Source organism: Miniopterus schreibersii, assembly GCF_964146895.1.
Source record: "Miniopterus schreibersii genome assembly, chromosome: 7".
Classification (NCBI taxonomy): Eukaryota; Metazoa; Chordata; class Mammalia; order Chiroptera; family Miniopteridae; genus Miniopterus; species Miniopterus schreibersii.
This window is the reverse complement of record NC_138108.1, coordinates 82317616-82334898: the sequence shown is the minus strand read 5'-3', so window position 1 is coordinate 82334898 and position 17283 is coordinate 82317616. Positions and strand designations below refer to the sequence as shown.

General features: G+C 41.0%; 1 pseudogene across 1 annotated transcript; it reads left to right on the top strand.

The window, feature by feature from the left end:
- Positions 1 to 15012: 15012 nt before the first annotated feature.
- On the top strand, positions 15013 to 15697 carry LOC308559433 (COP9 signalosome complex subunit 8 pseudogene; annotated as a pseudogene). The gene has a single exon. The product of its transcript is annotated as a COP9 signalosome complex subunit 8 pseudogene (transcript).
- The last annotated feature ends 1586 nt before the right edge of the window (positions 15698 to 17283 follow it).

Here is a 17283-nt window from a genome sequence, read left to right as displayed (position 1 = left end):
CCATTTTGAGATTATTTTTGTGTATGGTATACGTTGGTGATCTAGTTACATTTTTTTGCATGACCTGTCCAATTTTCTCAGCACCATTTGTTGAAGAGACTGTCTTTACTCCACTGTATGTTCTTGCCTCCTTTGTCAAATATTAATTGACCATAATGGTGTGGGTCAATTTCTGGGTCCTCTGGACTGTTCCACTGATCTATATGTCTGTTTTTGTGCCAGTCCCAGGCTGTTTTGATTACAGTGGCTTTGTAGTATAGTTTGACATCTGGTATTGTGATCCCTTTAACTTTGTTCTTTCTCAAGATTGCCATGGCTATTTGGGGTCTTTTTAGGTTCTATATAAACTTTTGAAGTGTTTGTTCTAGATCTGTGAAATATGCTGTTTGTATTTGAATAGCGATTGCACTGAATTTATAGATTACTTTGGTAGTATGGACATTTTAATATTAATTCTTCCAATCCATGAACATGGTATATTCTTCCACTTGTTTATATCTTCCTCTATTCTTTTTTCAGTGTCCTGTAGTTTTCTGAGTACAAGTCTTTTACATCCTTGGTTAAATTTATTCCTAGGTATCTTAATATTTTAGTTGCAGTGGTAAATAGGATTTTTGTTTGTTTGTTTGTTTGTTTGTTTTTAGTTTCTCTTTCTGAGAGTTCATTATTAGTGTATAAAAATGCCATCAATTTCTGGGTGTTAATTTTGTATCCTGCTACCTTGCTGAATTTATTTATTAAATCTTGTAGTTTTTTGGTGGAGTCTTTAGGATTTTCTATGTACAATATCATGTTCTCTGCAAATAATGACAGTTTTACTTCCTCCTTTCCAATTTGGGTGCCTTTTATGTTTTCCTCTTGTCTGATCGCTGTGGCGAGGACTTCCAGTACTATGTTGAATAAGAGTGGTGAAAGTGGACACCCCTGTCTTGTTCTTGTTCTTCGCGAAATGGTTTTAGTTTTTGCCCACTGAGTATGATGTTGGCTGTAGGTTTGTCATATATGGTCTTTATTATGCTGAGGTATGTTCCCTCTATTCCCACTTTGCTGGGAGTTTTTACCAAAAATAAGTGTTGGATTTAATTAAATGCTTTTTCTCCATCTATTGATATAATCATATGATTTTTGTCTATCAGTTTGTTTATGTGATGTATCACGTTTATTGATTTGCGAATATTCTACCAGCCTTGCATCCCTGGAATAAATCTCAGTTGGTCATGGTTTATGACTGTTTTAATATATTGCTGAATTTGATTTGCCAATGTTTTGTTGATTTTAGCATCTGTGTTCATCTGGAATATTGGCCTGTAATTTTCTTTGTAGTGTCTTTATCTGGTTTTGGAATTAGGCTAATGCTGGCCTCTGAAAAAGAGCTTGGAAGTGTTTTTTCCTCTTGGATTTTTAAAAATAGTTTGAGGAGGGTGGGTGTTAGTTTTCTTTGAATGTTTGGTAAAACTCCCCTGTGAAGCCATCCAGGCCAGGGCTTTTGTGCGGTGGGAGCCCTTTGATTACTGCTTCAACTTCAACAGCAGTTACTGACCTATTAGGTTTTCCAACTCTTCCTGATTTTGTTTCAGAAGGTTATATTTTCCTAGGAATTTGTCCATTTCATCCAGGTTGTCCATCTTCATGGCACATAGTTGTTCATAGTATTATCTTACAAGGCTTTGTATTTCTGTTGGATCAGTTGTTACTTCACCTCTTTCATTTCTGATTTTGTTTGAGTTCTGTTTCTTGATGATTCTGGCTAAAGGTTCATCAATCTTGTTTACGTTGTCAAAGAATCAGCTCTTGGTTTCATTGATCTTTTGTATTGTGTTTTTAGTCTCTATGTCATTTATTTCTGCTCTGGTTTTTATTATTTCCTTCCTTCTACTTACTCTGGGCTTTTCTTGTTCTAAGCTTTTAAGTTGTAGTGTTAGAGAGTCTATTAGAAGTTTTTCGTGTTTTTTGATGTAGGCTTGTAGTGCTATGAGCTTCCTCTAAGGACTGCTTTCATTGTGGCCCAGAGATTTGGAGTTGTTGTGTGTTCATTTTCATGTGTTTTCAGGAGTTTTTGGTTTTTTTGTTGATTTCTAATTTCATGCCATTGTGGTCCAAGAAGATACTCGATATGATTTCAGTCTTCTTGAAGTGGTAGAGACTTGTTTTGTGTCCTGAGGTCTGTCTTTGAGAATGTCCCATGTGCACTTGAGAAGAATGTATATCCTGCAGCTTTGGGGTGAAATGTTCTCTTAATGTCAATTAAATCCATCTGAATTAGTGTGTCATTTAAGGTCACCATTTCCTTGTTGTTTTTGTCTGGAAGACCTATCCAGTGAAGTCAGTGGGGTATTAAAGTCCCCTAGTATGACTGTATTTCTGTCGATCTCTCCCTTAAAGTATTCTAGAAGGTGTTTTTAATAAATGTAAGTGCTCATATATTGGGTGCATATATGTTTATCAGGGTTATATCCTGTTGTTGGATTGATTCCTTTAGTATTATGTAATGACCTTTCTTGTCTCTCTTTATGGTTTTATTTTGAAGTCTATTTTTGCCCGATATGAGTTTTGCTACGTCAACCGTTTCTTCATTTCCATTTGCATGGAAAAAATTTTCCCATCCCTTCACTCTCATCCTATGTGAATCTTTTGTTCTGAGGTGGGTCTCTTGTAGGCAACATATATTTGTGTCATGTTTTCTTATCTATTCAGCCACCCTATATCTCTTTATTGGGGCATTTAATCTACTTACATTTAAGGTTATTATTGATAGATGCTTATGTATTTCCATTTTAATTCTTTATACCTATGTTTTTCTCTCTCTCTATTTCTATGTCTATTTACAGCAGTTCCTTTAACGTTTTCTGTAATGCTGGTTTGGCGATGATAATCCCCTTTAGCCTTTTTTTTTTTTTTTGGTCTGGGAACCTCTTTATTTCACCATCTATGTTGAACGATAGCCTTGCTGGATAAAGTAGTCTTGGTTTCAGATCCTTGTTTTGCATTACCTTGAATACTTCTTGCCATTCCCATCTGGCCTGTAGAGTTTCTGATGAGAAGTCAGCTGACAGCCTTATGGGAGCTCTGTTGTAGGTAACAGATTGCTTTTCTCTTGCTGCTTTTAAGATTCTCTCTTTGTCTTGAAATTTTGGCATTTTAATTATGATGTGTCTGGGTGTGAGTTTCTTTGGGTTCTTCGTGCTTGGGGCTCTGTCTCCTTAACTTGTGTGGCTTGTTCCTTGGCCAGGTTAGTGAAGTTTTCTGCCATTATTTCTTCAAACAGTTTCTCTAACCCTTGCTTACTTTCGACTACCTCTGGCACTCCTATGATGTAAATATTGTTATGTTTCATGTTGTCCCACAGCTCCCTTAGACTGTCCTCCTGTTTTTTAATTGTTTTTTCTTTTTTGACCTCTGATTGAGTGATTTTTTTCTACTCTGTCTTCTAATTTGCTGATCTGATCTTCAGCTTCCTCTAATCTGCTGTTTATTTCTTCCAGTGTACTCTTTATTTCTACTATGTCGTTCTTAATTTCCTTCATAGTTTCCATATCTTTTTTTATGCTGTTGAGCATCCTTACAATCAGTATTCTGTACTCTATATCTGACAGATTGCTTATCTCCATTTCATTTAGCTCTTTTTCTGGAGACTTCTCTTGTTCTTTCATTTGGTATTGTTTTTTTGGTCTGCCCATTTTGGAAGCCTATTTGGGTTTGTTTCTATGTATTAGGTAGATCTGCCAAGACTCTCAGTCTTTTTGGAGGGTCTCTGGTGCAGGCTGACTTCAGAGGCAGTTTGTGACCTACCCTGAGTACCCTGTTTGGAGCTATCAACAATCCTCTGCTTGAGGTCTCCTCTGCTGGGGCTGGGTACATTTGGACAGGACCAAGATGCACCCCCAAAGTCTGCTTTTCCAAGGTCCAGGTCCAGAAACAGAGCAAGCAAAGTCTTAAAGCACTCTGAGGTCTGCTTCTGCTTTCAGTCTGATTAATCTGATTCTCTTAATGAGCCTCAGGCTGTAGAAACTCCACAGGGTGGGGTGACTGATTGTTATCTCCCTTAGAGTAGGGAGAGAGGTTTTCCAGCAGGGTGGGGTAGTTGCTTTCCCTATAGGCAAAAGCAGCAAAATGTCTGCTTGTGAAAGATGTCCTCTATAGTATGGGGGAATGACTCAGCACAGGAACCCAGAGGGGCACCCTCTGATCTCTATCTCCATAACCCACAACCTCAGATTCTCCTCACACAGCTCCAGTCCACTCTGCCCTCCCTCTCCCAGAGCCCAAGTTGAGTGGCTGCATATAAAACTTTGTGCATTGGCCCTTTAAGAGGGTGCCTGCATTTCCAGCTGTCTCTCGCTGGCAGACAGAAACCCTGCTGTTTTTCAAAGCCAGATGTTATGTGGGCATCTCTCTCAGTTCTGGTGCTCTTGGCTGGGAAGCCCAGCCTGGGGTTTAGGCCCCAGAGCTCTCAGGGGGAACTCCCTCAACTGAGATCTCCCTCCAGACCTTCAGCTGCTGCCTGTGGGAGCCCAGCCAGCCCTCTTGCATCCACACTTCTTACCAGTCTCCATGTGGTCTTCACTTTTCATCCTTGGTTATGAGGGTGCTCTCTAGCTCATCTTCAGTTGCAGTTGATTATTCAGGATGGTTTTTCTATATTTTAGTTGTAATTCCAGTTTGGTCCCAGGAGAGTGTCACTGTAGCTTCCACTCAGTCCACTGCCATCTTTAATCCTCTTGTCTGCCTTTGATGTTGGCAACTTCTCACCTTTGGAAGGTCTTTGATGTCCTCAGTAGGCAGAGGCACACGTCAGAGACCAGAGTAGATGTCCATTCATGGTTAGGAGAATTTTAAAAATGAGATATGTGAATCGATGAGTTAATTCCTGTAAGTTTGGCTGCATATGGATTGGTTATACCTAATAAGATCCATTCCAATGAGGTTGGAAAGATTCTTTTATCTGATGTCTTTTCCAATAGACAATATCTCCTGGTTGTAAGTCATGGTTTTTGCAATCCTTGTCTCCAGTGAGCACAGTGTAAAATAGATCAGTTACTAATTTATGAATTCCTTTAAGCTGGTTAATAAAACCTTGACAATAATGCAAGAAGTCTTATTTTAGTAAGATTGGTTCATATGCACCTTTATCTAGGTGTGTAGAGCAGCTGAAGACTATTTCATAGGAAGAAAGGCTGTGTTTACCAAAAGGAGTAGATCTCAGGTTGAGGAGACTACAGGGAGGGTTTTTGGCAAAGGGAGATAAGAAGGTTCTAAAATTTTAGCTAGTTGAGTTTTGATTACACCATTGGTATGTTTGTTGGGAATAAGTTTCAACCATTCTGCAAATAAAGACACAAGAAATCGAAAGTAACTCAGCAAGGCAAACTTTACTTCTGCAGAAGGGTGCGAAGCTACCCAAATCAGGTAAGCAAGCACACTGAATGGGAAATCCATTCAGCTTTTATCCCCAGTGAGAATGCCACTGCACCATACCCTATTGGTTAGGGCATGGCTTCACAATCTAAATTGATTGGCTAATTTAGGAAATACGCTCAGGGCAGACCCTTGGGTTGAATCATTGGGCAGCTATGTACTGAGTACAGAATGGAGGATGCTACAGTATTCAGTTTGGCCTATTCTAATCCCTTTGACAGAAAAGATTATTTCCTTCTTACATGTTCCATCAACCCAGAAGACTGGGGGTAATAAGCAAAATAAAAATGTTGTAGAATATGCCAGAGGCTACAGATGGATTGCATTTTTTGTCCTGTGAAATGAGTCCCTTAGTCACTATATAATTCAGAGGGAATTCCCCAATTGGGAATTTTTTTTATAACAATTTATCTATCATTAAGGCTGTTGCTCTCCTGCAAGAAATGGTGTCAACCTGGTGAGAAAACACAAATTATTACTAATGCATATTTGTGTCTTTAAGATGGGGGTATTTGAATAATATACAATTGCCATACCTCAGATGGACATAAAGGAAGTGGGAAATGTTCTTGGGACCCATGGGGTGGTTTTCCTGGGCTATATTGTGGACAAACAGGACATCTGCTGTATGTTTTGTAAGCTACAGGGGGAGAAGAACTCCAGCAGTTTCCTATATGCAGTTATCCCCTCAGGACCCCAGTGTGTTGGCTCACATATGTGCTGAAGCACAGGCAGTTGAGCCCCTATAGGTAAGGTTGGTTTGTGAACGGGTCTGTGCCATATCTGTTTGTCTGGGTTGAATGTTCTCCCCACTCCCCCGACCCCACACACCTAGTTTTGCAATTTTCCTCTTTTCCTCTGTAGCTGTCCATTGGAACTGTAAAGAGAATCTTTTACTGATTTAATAGGAATCAAGGTACATTCTTGGGTCTGGATAATTTGTTCAGTGCTCCTTGTTTAGCTTCAATGTCAGCTAAATTATGTTATTTTGCTTCCACAGTGACAGCTTTAGAATGTCCTGGAATTTTGATAGTTGCCAGTTGGTTGCTGTATGGCATCTAATAATTATGAAACCTGTTTTCCATTCTTTATGGGCTGCCCTGAGGAAGTTAAGAAGCGTCGCTGCTTCCATAACATTTCAAAGTCACAAGCTACACCAAGGGCATAGTGACTATCAGTGTAAATATTGCCTGTTTGATCTTTGGCCAATTGACAAACTTGAGTTAGAGTAATTAAGTTAGCTTCCTGGGCAGATCTTATTTCAGGTAAATAAAACCTTTCAGTTACATCCACCATAGAAGTTCCTGCATATCCAGGCTGGTAGTACCCTGTTTAGCTTTCAGATAAAATTTACCTGTAAAACCAATTAAGTCAACATTTCAATAGGCGTTTCTTGTAAGTCATTCCCGACAAAGGCAGTGGCCAGTAAGTGAATGACAGTCTTGGGTGTCATCCTGTAGAGAAGGTCACAAAGTTGCTGGGTTAAGCCTGTTTCGTAGGGTTAAAGTAATATCAGGTACAGGAGGCAGGACTACTTCATAAGAAGCCAGCCTACCGACCAACAAGTGTTGATTGAGTGTGATGAGAGTTTAATGAAGATTCAACAGAATGAGGAATGTAGATGTCAAAGGAGAGCCCAGAACTTTTTTTTCTGTTTGTTTGCATAATATGGTTGTAGCAGAGCCGATCTTCATAGAGGGAGGGAGCCTGTTCTTTGGCCACTGAGCTTTATTGCTAGCTATAATACCTTAAAGGTCTATGAGAATCTGAGTTAAAACTCTTAAAGCATTTCTTAAAAATATGTTTTTTTATTGACTTCAGAGAGAGAGGAAGGGAGCGGGAGAGAGAGAGAGAGCCATTGATCGGCTGCCTCCTGCAGGTCCCCAGCTGGGGATTGAGCCCACAACCCAGGCATGTGTGGTTACTGGGAATTGAACCATGACTTCCTGGTTCATAGGTCCATGCTCAACCACTGAGCTACACCAGCTTGGACTAAAGCATTTCTTTTATTTTTATGTGTGAGAAGGAAGAAAGGAAGCTTATAATTAGAATGCCTCAGAGTGGGAGCTTTAGATTATTCTTTCTTTAGAGCTTCTACATCTTGTTTTACATTGGGGTTCCATTGGATTTGATCAGGTTGATTTGATTTTAATAAGACATATAAAGGCTGGACCATTAATAAACAATTTGGAACTCAGTTGTGACCGTTTCCAAACAGATCGAGTAATCATCTAACCTGCTTTTTATTTGTTTTTGTTTTTTGTTTGTTTTTGGAAAAGGAAAGAATGGAATTTTCCTAAGTCTTTCTCGGTTAATTAGTAGCCCATCTTTAGATATTAGATGTTCAAGGTATTTTACTTGTGACAAACAGAATTGAAGCTTCTCCTTTGAGACCTTATGTCCTTTCATAGTTAGTTATTGTAATAGGTGAGTCCTTTTGGGATTCTTACAATGTCTTAAAGCATAAAAGTAAGTCACCCACATATTGCATTAGAGTGGAATTTATGGGAAATTCAAAATCATTCCAATCAGCCTTTAGTGTTCGAGAGATAAATAGGTGGGCTCTGTATATCCTTGGGGCATTACCATCCAAATGAATTGACAGTCTTCCAGCATGAAAGCAAAGTGCTGTTGGCTAATTTTCTTTCAATAGGAATTCTGGAAAAGGCACTACATAAATCTATTACTGAAAAATATTGACCATTCACAGGTGTGGCTGATAATAGGGTATGTGGATTTGAAACCACGGGATATATGGGAATAACTTATTTATAGCCTAGAGCCTGTACAGCTCTTCATCATTTCCCACTGTTTTGTTGTCTTTTTTTTTTTTTTTTTACTGGGAGGATAGACAAATTACAAGGGCACCTACATAAAATTATAAGCCCCCCCCTTTTTTCAATTTAAAGGATATTGTATTATATTATTTTTTATTAATTGAATTTATTGGGATGACATTGGCTTGCAAACCATACAAGTTTCAAGTGTACAACTCAATAAAACATCATCCGCCCACTGCACCGTGGACCCATCGCCCCGAGCGAAGTCCCTTTTTCATCCCCCTCCTTTGCCCACCTCCACCCAGCCCCTACCCCCTTTCCTTCTGGCTGTCTCCACACGATTGCCTGTGTCTATGTGTTATGTATATATGGGTTTTGGTTAATCCCTTCACCTTCTTTCACCCAGTCTCCCCACTTGCCTCCCCTCTGACAGCTATGAGTCAGTTCCATGTATTCATGATAAGGCCCCTTTTAAAGTAATCTTGTACAACAAGTTCAATTCTAGCTAGTTCATCAGGTCTTAAAGAATATTGGTGAATATTAGGTAGAGGGAAAGTATTATCAATAGATATTTTAATAGGAGTGGCTGACTTGATCTTGCCAATATCTGTACTGGGAAGGGCCCAAAATTGCATTGGAATGTCCTGCAACACATCTTCAGTCTCAAGATTAGTTTCTTCTTGTGGAGGTTCCTTTAAAATTATTCTTTTCCCAATTTGCTTAGTATCTAATTTATCTAGTTCTAAATACATTCTGCTTTTCTGGGAAAAGGGTATGTGTGTGTCATGGGTTTTAAGAAAGTCTCTCCCTATCAGGTGAATTGGGAGGAAATTGACAAATGAAAGTAAATGTTGCCCCATAACATTTTCTAGCTGGAATGGAACAGAATCTAATTTAAAAATAGACATTGGGTGGTTAGATGTTTTTATTATTTTTACAGAAGTTTCACTCCTAGGGAGAGGGAAGCTTAAATGAGTAAAGTTAAGAACTGGTAAAGTAGCCCCAGTATCTACAATGGCCTTAGTGGTTTCCCATTTCATGGTAATTTAAATTTCTCCTAAAGTATTGGTAAGGAGAAAAAAGTGCCCTCTCATAGTTCTCAGAGTAGTCCTGTGCTTGCTTCTGTTTCTTTTCTTTTTTGATATTCCATTTTAGTTTTCTAAAATCCTTCTCAAATTAACCTGACTTCCTACAATAAAAGCAGACTCTTCTTTCCCCTTCGGGGAGGACTGGCCTGGTTGCTTTATTGCTGGAGCTCTAAGTTCATGGTTTTGGCAGCTTTATCTTTTTCTCTCTCTGAATAGTTTTAGATAGTTGATCAGTCATAATTGCTGGTTTATCATCACATAAAATTGAACTGTATGCAGGCAGTTTAATTTATGTGGTTTAATCAGAGTCACAAGCTTCATCAAGTCCTCAAAATTCCTAATTTAGTAAGAGATAATTTTGATGATCCTTGAAACTCTGAGACAGACCTGAGTAGTGTTTAAAAACATTCAAATAAATAAAATACTGGTTCATCAGGTTTTCTCTTACATTGCTGGGTCTTAGTCCAGTCCATTTTTCAGGGGGAAAAATTCCAGGGATGTCTTGGTAAAGCTGGTGGGTTAATTCTCGGAATTTTTTACAGTCTCTCTGTTTTAAAGACAGACAAGAGTTTTTCAGTAAATTTTATTTAGCCATTTTGTTGCTTTGCTCCAGAGACCAGTAGTTGTATTAATTGGAAAAGGTTAGAATAACCAGGATGAATTGAGTGAAATTCCTTTGGGAATTTATGGGGGGAAATCTTTAGTGAGTTTTCTTAATTCTTTTATAGCTAAGGAATGTATGCAATTGCTGGTTCTCCTTTGCCCGAGATGACTTTTCCCTAAAGGGGCTGCAAGAATTCCTGCTTTTTCCTGGTCTGTCTTGGTCTGGCTTTCTATTCTCAGTTTTCTGTAGGTCAGTAAGGGAGTGATGGTGGGGGAGATATAGAGGCGAGAAGGGGGAGGAAGAAGGGAGGGGGTGGGCAAATCCAGACGCGGAAGCTCAGAAAGCAAAGGGTACAGTGGAGCAAGGGACAGGGGGTGGAATAAAACGTTGGCATTTATCAGCTTCGGAAACCTTCTTTAGCTCAGAGACAATCTCTAAATTTTCTTGTAAACTTTCTGTAGAGAAGAGAATTTATCTGTGCTCCATCTAGAAGCTTCTAATTCCAATCCAGATAAGCTTCCCATTCATTCAGTTTAGTTTTAGAGCTGACTTTTTCATATTGAGTGCACAGAAAAATCAATTTGAAGGTGCTAGAAGTTCCCAGTTTGGCTGTCTCAAGCTGATATCATTTTTAGCTATATTTTTCTATTTCTGTAGGTACTTGCAAGTTGAGGCTGTCTACAAAGTATACATACAGCCTGTGGGATTATTAATGAGGGATGGGGGTCCTTGGGGTTTATAGGCCTTAGAAGCATGATTTCTCATGTTAGTTTTCATTTTCTTTGGAGACATGCAGAGTCTGAACAAATTCCTAAAGATATTGTAAGGTGGGTTGGTGTGTGCTGCTTACGGGCTGAGCTCCGAGGACCTGCTGCCTCCTGGGTCTGTTCAACCCTCGGACGCATCTCGGTTTCCCGTGCAGGTGTCTAATACAACTGTGAGGACACGAGCACTGAGTGTCAGGCCTGTGTGTGTGTGTCCTGCACAAGTTAGTTATCTAATTGCAGCTGTGTTGGGGTTTCCTGTGGGGCCAGTGCCTGTCTTGAGGGGTTCCCTCAGACACCTCCACCAGGATTCTCAGTCACCCAAGAATACTGGAAGTTCAAGCTGGAGAAAATCAAAGCTCTTTATCTTCAGAGATGAATGAGTTCAGACTCTTCATTTTTTTAGCAAAAAGTCTTGTTTAGACTCTCGTTGAGTAGTTCCAGTTGAAAAGCCGGAAATAAAACCAACCACTTATTAGAACTCCTATCCTTTAGTGCCACCTCAAGGATTTTCTAACAACAGCTCAAATAAAGTCAGTTCTGCTGCCACAAGCGAAGGGGAGGCCCTGGGGTCAAAGAGAAAACGTACCCATGCTGGCCCAGTGGGAAGCAGAAGGCTGCTGGGCCCCCTGGGCCCCTGCTGGTATCTAGTACGGATCCAGGTCTGCGGGGTGGTTGGGGTGGACTTCTATGGAACCCTTCCAGCTACTCAAGTAAATGTTGATGAAAACAGTCTCAGCCCAAGAAAGTTTTACAAGAGTGTATTTGAGCCAAACTGACACAGTGGCCAGAAAGCAGAACTCAGTAAATTGAGAACATGCGCCATAAAATGGCTTTTTTCAGCTTCTTTATACTTTGGAATCGAAGGAAGAGACGTGGGGAGGACAGAAAGCCCACTGGGTGCACCGAGGGGCCAAGCTGGGAAGTTGCTGCGACTGGACAAGAAGCAGAGCGGAGAGGCATCTGCTTCTTTCCACTGGTGGGTACAGGGTAGGTCACAGCCAGTCCACAGACTACGTGGGCAACAGGGTAACAGCGAGCGTTCTGTGTCTCACGCTCTGGTGCCGTTGCTTGTGCCTCCAGAGGTCCGGAAAAGAAGAGTAATCCGACATTTCAAAGGCATGTTGTCTTCGAAGCACAAAGACAATGGACAGGCTCACTCAAGGTGAAGACTGACCTTTGTTGGGGAATCTGCTGGCTTAGGATGCGAATACCCGCCACGGCCTGGTTTTAGTCAGCAGTGTTTATGTTCAGACCACCTTGTGTGGTGACTTTGAGCCTCTGAGAGGCCGGACCCACCGTAGGCTCCCTTGAGTGAGTCAGTTTTAGTACACAGGCTCTTTTTTTGTCGATAGGACTCAGCCCTTAAATGTGGATCTGTTGCTATGACAAAGGAGATAGTGTCAGAATTAAGTTTAACTGTAGAATGCAGAATTGAGAATTGCTTGCTGGTGTGGAAATACCTACACATACACCAGAAGTGTGTACAGAACCCTTACTAGCCAAGTGGATACATAAAATTAAGCATCACGATTCAGTCTTAGGTCCATCACTGACAGCTTGGGTAGCCCTGGTCAACCAGATCCCTCTCTGGTCTCAGTCTTCCCATTGGTGAGAGAGGTAGTTACACTAGGAAAATTTCAGGGCCTGCCAAGTAAAATGTTCTGGGCTCATTCAGGGCACCCAGGCCCCAGGCACAGGCAGTGAAAGGACCTGGCAGCTGCCCTGCCCTCCTCCGGCCTTGAGCTAAGTGGCCTGCTCCTGCTTCTGCGGGTGCCCGCCAAACTCCTAAATTCCTCTTTGAACACTGCGTGCACGTAGCAGGGGGGCCACCAGCAGGAGCAGGCATGCCAGATAGCTTCACTGCCCACCATTATTAGCAGGCTGGGTCCCTTAATTCAAATTTCTGGGGGAGAGTATGTTTTTCGCTGGCTGGCCAGCAGGTTGGCTGGAGTTGTGGCAGGCGCCGACTCCAGGTTTCACTGGCTGGGGCCGGGAGAGGAATGCTTTGGCACGCTGCCCGCCTGGGGCTGCTGCGGGAGCAGACTCCCTGGAAAAGGCCCCGAGGCGAACAGGAGGAGGCTGCCGGGCTGGGCAGACCCTGGACTGCCGCGTCCCTTCCAGTCCTAGGATTTTATGTCGGAGTGACCTGCATCTGGTTGCTGCACTGGTATCTTTGTTGGTTTGTGGGGACTGTGCAAACCAAATGGCACTGCACCCACATCAGGGTGCTGATGCCGACCATGGTAGATGGGAATTCCTGGGTGCTGAGGATTCTGAGGAAAAACAGATTGAGGGCGAGCAGGCAGCTTTACCCCCGGAGTGACCCAGAGGCACTCGGTGATCCGCAAGCTCCAAAAGTGCAGCCGTTAGTCACCACATTGTGTGGGTAAGAGAGAGAGAAAGAAAGAAATAGCCACCGTTTCCTCTTCTCTGTGGCGTTTTCATAGCTAAGCAGAGTGAATCATTTCCTTCTGTTCCACGTCACCGGGCAGGATTGGCAGTTGGCAAACCTGGGACCCCACCCTCTCCGTTTTCTGTGCGTCACCTCTCTTTTTAGTTACTGTTCTGGACTTGGAAGCAGCGAGAACAGAGAGAACACTCAGTTCCACCTTCAGCAGAGGAAGATTTGAATGTGGCTCGAGGGAAAGCTCCGTTATTTCCCTCACTGAGCCTCTCCGCCCCACCTGTCTAAGAGCAGCAACCGCTGCAGAGGGTGGGGGGCACTTGGCAGCTTGGGGGACAAATGTGGGCTATGGGGCTGGGCTCAGAGCAGGTGCTCGGAAAGTGCAACTCCCATGTTCTTTCCTCAGTCACCCCATTAAAATATTTTACCTACCCCTCCTCCACCCAGCCCTCTTCCCTTTGGCAGCCATCAGCTTGTTCTCCATATCGATGAGTCTGTTTCTGCTTTTCTTTTCTTTTTTAATATACCTTTATTGATTTCAGAGAGCGGAAGGGAGAGGAAGAGAGAGAGAGAGATAGAAACATCAGTGATGAGAGAGACTCATTGATCAGATGCCTCTCGCATGCCCCTGCTGGGGACCGAGCCCACAACCCGGGCATGTGCCCTGACCGGGATCGAACCTCGATCTCCTGGATCCTAGGTTGATGCTCAACAGCTGAGCCACCCCAGCTGGGCATGTTCTGTTTTCTTTTTAAGCTACCAGATATAAGTGAAATTATATGTGCTTATAATTTGTATTTCTCTGTCTGACTTATTTCACTTAGCATAATACCCACTAGGTCCATCCATGTTGTCACAATCGCAAGACTTCATTTTTTTTTTATCACTGAGTAATGTTCCATTATATACAGGATGTCCCAAAAAATGTATACAAACTGTAAGAGCTGGTAGCTCAATTTCGAAATTGAAATGTATTTTAATAAACATTGCCTTTATAATTATTCATAGTGTGTGTATATATTTTTGGGGGGACATCCTGTATGTATAGGGGAGGGTAAAAGTAGGTTTATAGTTGTTTGTATGCAAAAGGCTTGTAGGTTATGATTATAATAACACATGAAAGTTTCATGTGTGCATGACTAAACTTACTTTTGCCTACCATATATATATATGTTCCATATCTACATATCTATACATCTATATATCCACATACTTATATACCTATATATCTACATATCTATATACCTATCTATATAGCTATTTATCATCTTTGTCCATTTATCTGTTAATGGACATCTAGGTTGCTTCCATATTTTGGCTATTGTAAATAATGCTGCAGTGAACATGGGGGGAATATATCTTTTTGAATTATTGTTTTTTATTTCTTTGGATAAATACTCAGAATGGAATTGCTGGGTTGAATGGAAGCTCTATTTTTAATTTTTTGAGGGATATATATACTGTTCTTCACAGTGTCTGCACCAGTCTTCATTCCTACCAACAGGGCATGAGAGTTCCCTTTTCTCCACATTCTCACCAACCCTTGCTATTTGTTGACAAATTAATGATAGTCATCAGTGCTCACCAGTGGTCTGAGACAGGTGAGGTGATATCTTTTTGTGATTTTGATTTACACTTTCCTGATTAGTGATGCTGAGCATCTTTTCATATGTCTGTTGGCCATCTGTATGTCCTCTTGGAGAAATAAATGCCTATTCAGGGTTTCTGCCTATTTTTAATTGGATTGTTTGTTGTTTTGGTGTTAAATTGTATGAATTACATATATTTTGGATATTAACCCTTTATCAGATGTATCATTGGCAAATGTCTTCCTCTTCAGTACATTGTGTTTTCATTCTTTTGATGGTTTCCTTTACTGTGCAAAATCTTTTGTTTGACAGTCTGGGTCTGGCTATCAGGAAGCATGGCAGTGAACCTGCCAAGAAGATGCCTGATGCCCATGGCCATGATGGCAGGAAGCGACTTTGTTTCAAAAACTTGCTGGGTCAGTGTGAGAACCAGAAGCTCGAGGCTTCTGGAGGAATCACCACACCCCAGTGTATGATCAGCTTCTAGCTTTGTATCTGCTCCATTAATGACATGAATGATGCTGATATCTTTGGAAAACAATACCACCTGCTATAAAATCTACAAATTCTGAACTTGGGGAATTTGGTCAGCAGGACAGGGAATCTGGCAGAGATGTCCTTGGAATCTGTATGGCCATCAGTGCTCACCAGTGGTCTGAGACAGTCCAGCCAGTCACGAAAGCACTTAGAGAGGCAGCAAGGAGAGGAGCCCTCACCCAGGTCTCTTAAGCATGCACCTCAGTAATCACAGAGGACTTTGCACTTTTGTTGGGCTCCCTGGGGAAGAGGCAGCGAAAGGTACATTAGAACAAGGATGGCAAGCCATCGTCCCCACAGAAATGGTTACGCCCCACAGGCCAGCTGCAGGGCCCCCGGTGTTTTTTTAACAGGTTTATTTCTTTATCAGAGCCTGCCCCAGTTCCACCCATCCTCAGTGAACAGCAGGTAGCCAGACTGACAGATTATGTAGCTTTCCTCAAAAATAGATTTCTTTTTCTATGTTCAAGGTCCACCTTCAGAGTCCTGTTTACTGACAAAATAGAAATGTAAAATTTTTAATTTCAGTTTGTTGGATGGGTTAAGCATCTCAGTATTCTTTACTGAGTGTCATAAAATGCATATATCTACATATAATATAAAGCATATTGTATATATTTTGTTCTTAAACATCATGCTGAATAGTTGTTGAAACAATTCTCCTTTGTAATATTTGACAATATGGATGCAGCCCATCAGTATTATGCAATTTTCACTTTCTAGTGACTCTTAAATATAGCCCTCCTGCTTCATGCAGGACAGTGGTTGTCAGCTGTGTCCCTGCCCCAGCGCTCAGCACCCCACACCCTGTATCCCGCACCCCTCACCCCGCATACTTCCACCTGTGCCATTGGCTGAGCGCTCGAGTGATTCATTTGGCCTTTGGGGAGTACGGTCTCCAGGGACAGTGTCTGAATTGTGGGGACTTCTGATGTACCTCCTCTGGAGAACATGCTCTCTTCCCTCACCTGAGAGTCACTAATACAGAACGCGGAACTTTAGTTGAGAACAAAGATAATTTCCTTAGTGAATCAGTTTGTTAACTTTAGAGTCTTTGCTTATAGTTGTATGTCCACTGCTGGCAGTGGAGGGCTTGTCATGAAAATGAGACTTATGTAAGATGTTCATGAGAATTATGAAACTGCAATATTTCCTTTCAGAAGAGGGGAAAAATGTGTGGGGTGCATTATTTTGGGAAGAGGCTATTAAGATGAGTGACACACTTTGTACAATTATCATGTTGTCTACTGGTTGCTTATATTTACCCCTTTGTTCAAGTTCTGCCTTTTGAAGAAATACTGGACAAGTCTTTCTTTTTGTGTGTGTTACAGCCCTTCTGAATATTTGAAGTTGTTTATTGCATCTTCAGGTTAAAATACCCCCCTAGTTAATTTATTCTGCATTTGTTCGATAAGTATTTAATTAAAAAATTTTAGTTGATGTAGTCCCATTTGTTTATTTTTTTCTTTTGTTACCCTTGCCTGACGAGACATATCCAAAAAGATATTGCTAAGACCAATGCCAAAGATTTTAATGCCTGTCTATGTTTTCTTCTAGGTGTTTTATGTCTTACATTTAAGTCTTTAATCCATTTTGAGTTTATTTTTATATATGATGTAAGAAAGTGGTCAAATTTTATCTTTTTTTTTTTGCATGTATTGGTCTAGTTTTCCAAACACCACTTATGGAAAAGATTGTCTTTACTCCATTGTATAACCTTGTCTCCTTTTGTCATGGCTTAATTGACCATGTCAGTGAGGATTTATTTCTGGGCTCTCTATTCAATTCCATTGATCTATATGTCTGCTTTTATACCAGTACCATACTGTTTTGATTATTGTAGCTTTGAGGTATAGTTTGAAATTAGGGCGCATTATATCCTCTCACTTTGAATTTTCTTTGGCTATTCAGGGTCTTTTTTGATTTCATATAAATTTTAGGATTAATTGTTGTAGTTCAGATAAGAATGCTATTGGTATTTTAATAAGAATTTCTTGGAATGAGTGTATTGTGTTAGGAGTAAGGACAATTAGCAGTATTTATGCTCCCAGTCCATGAGCATGGCCTATCCTACCATTTATTTGGATCCTCTTCAGTCT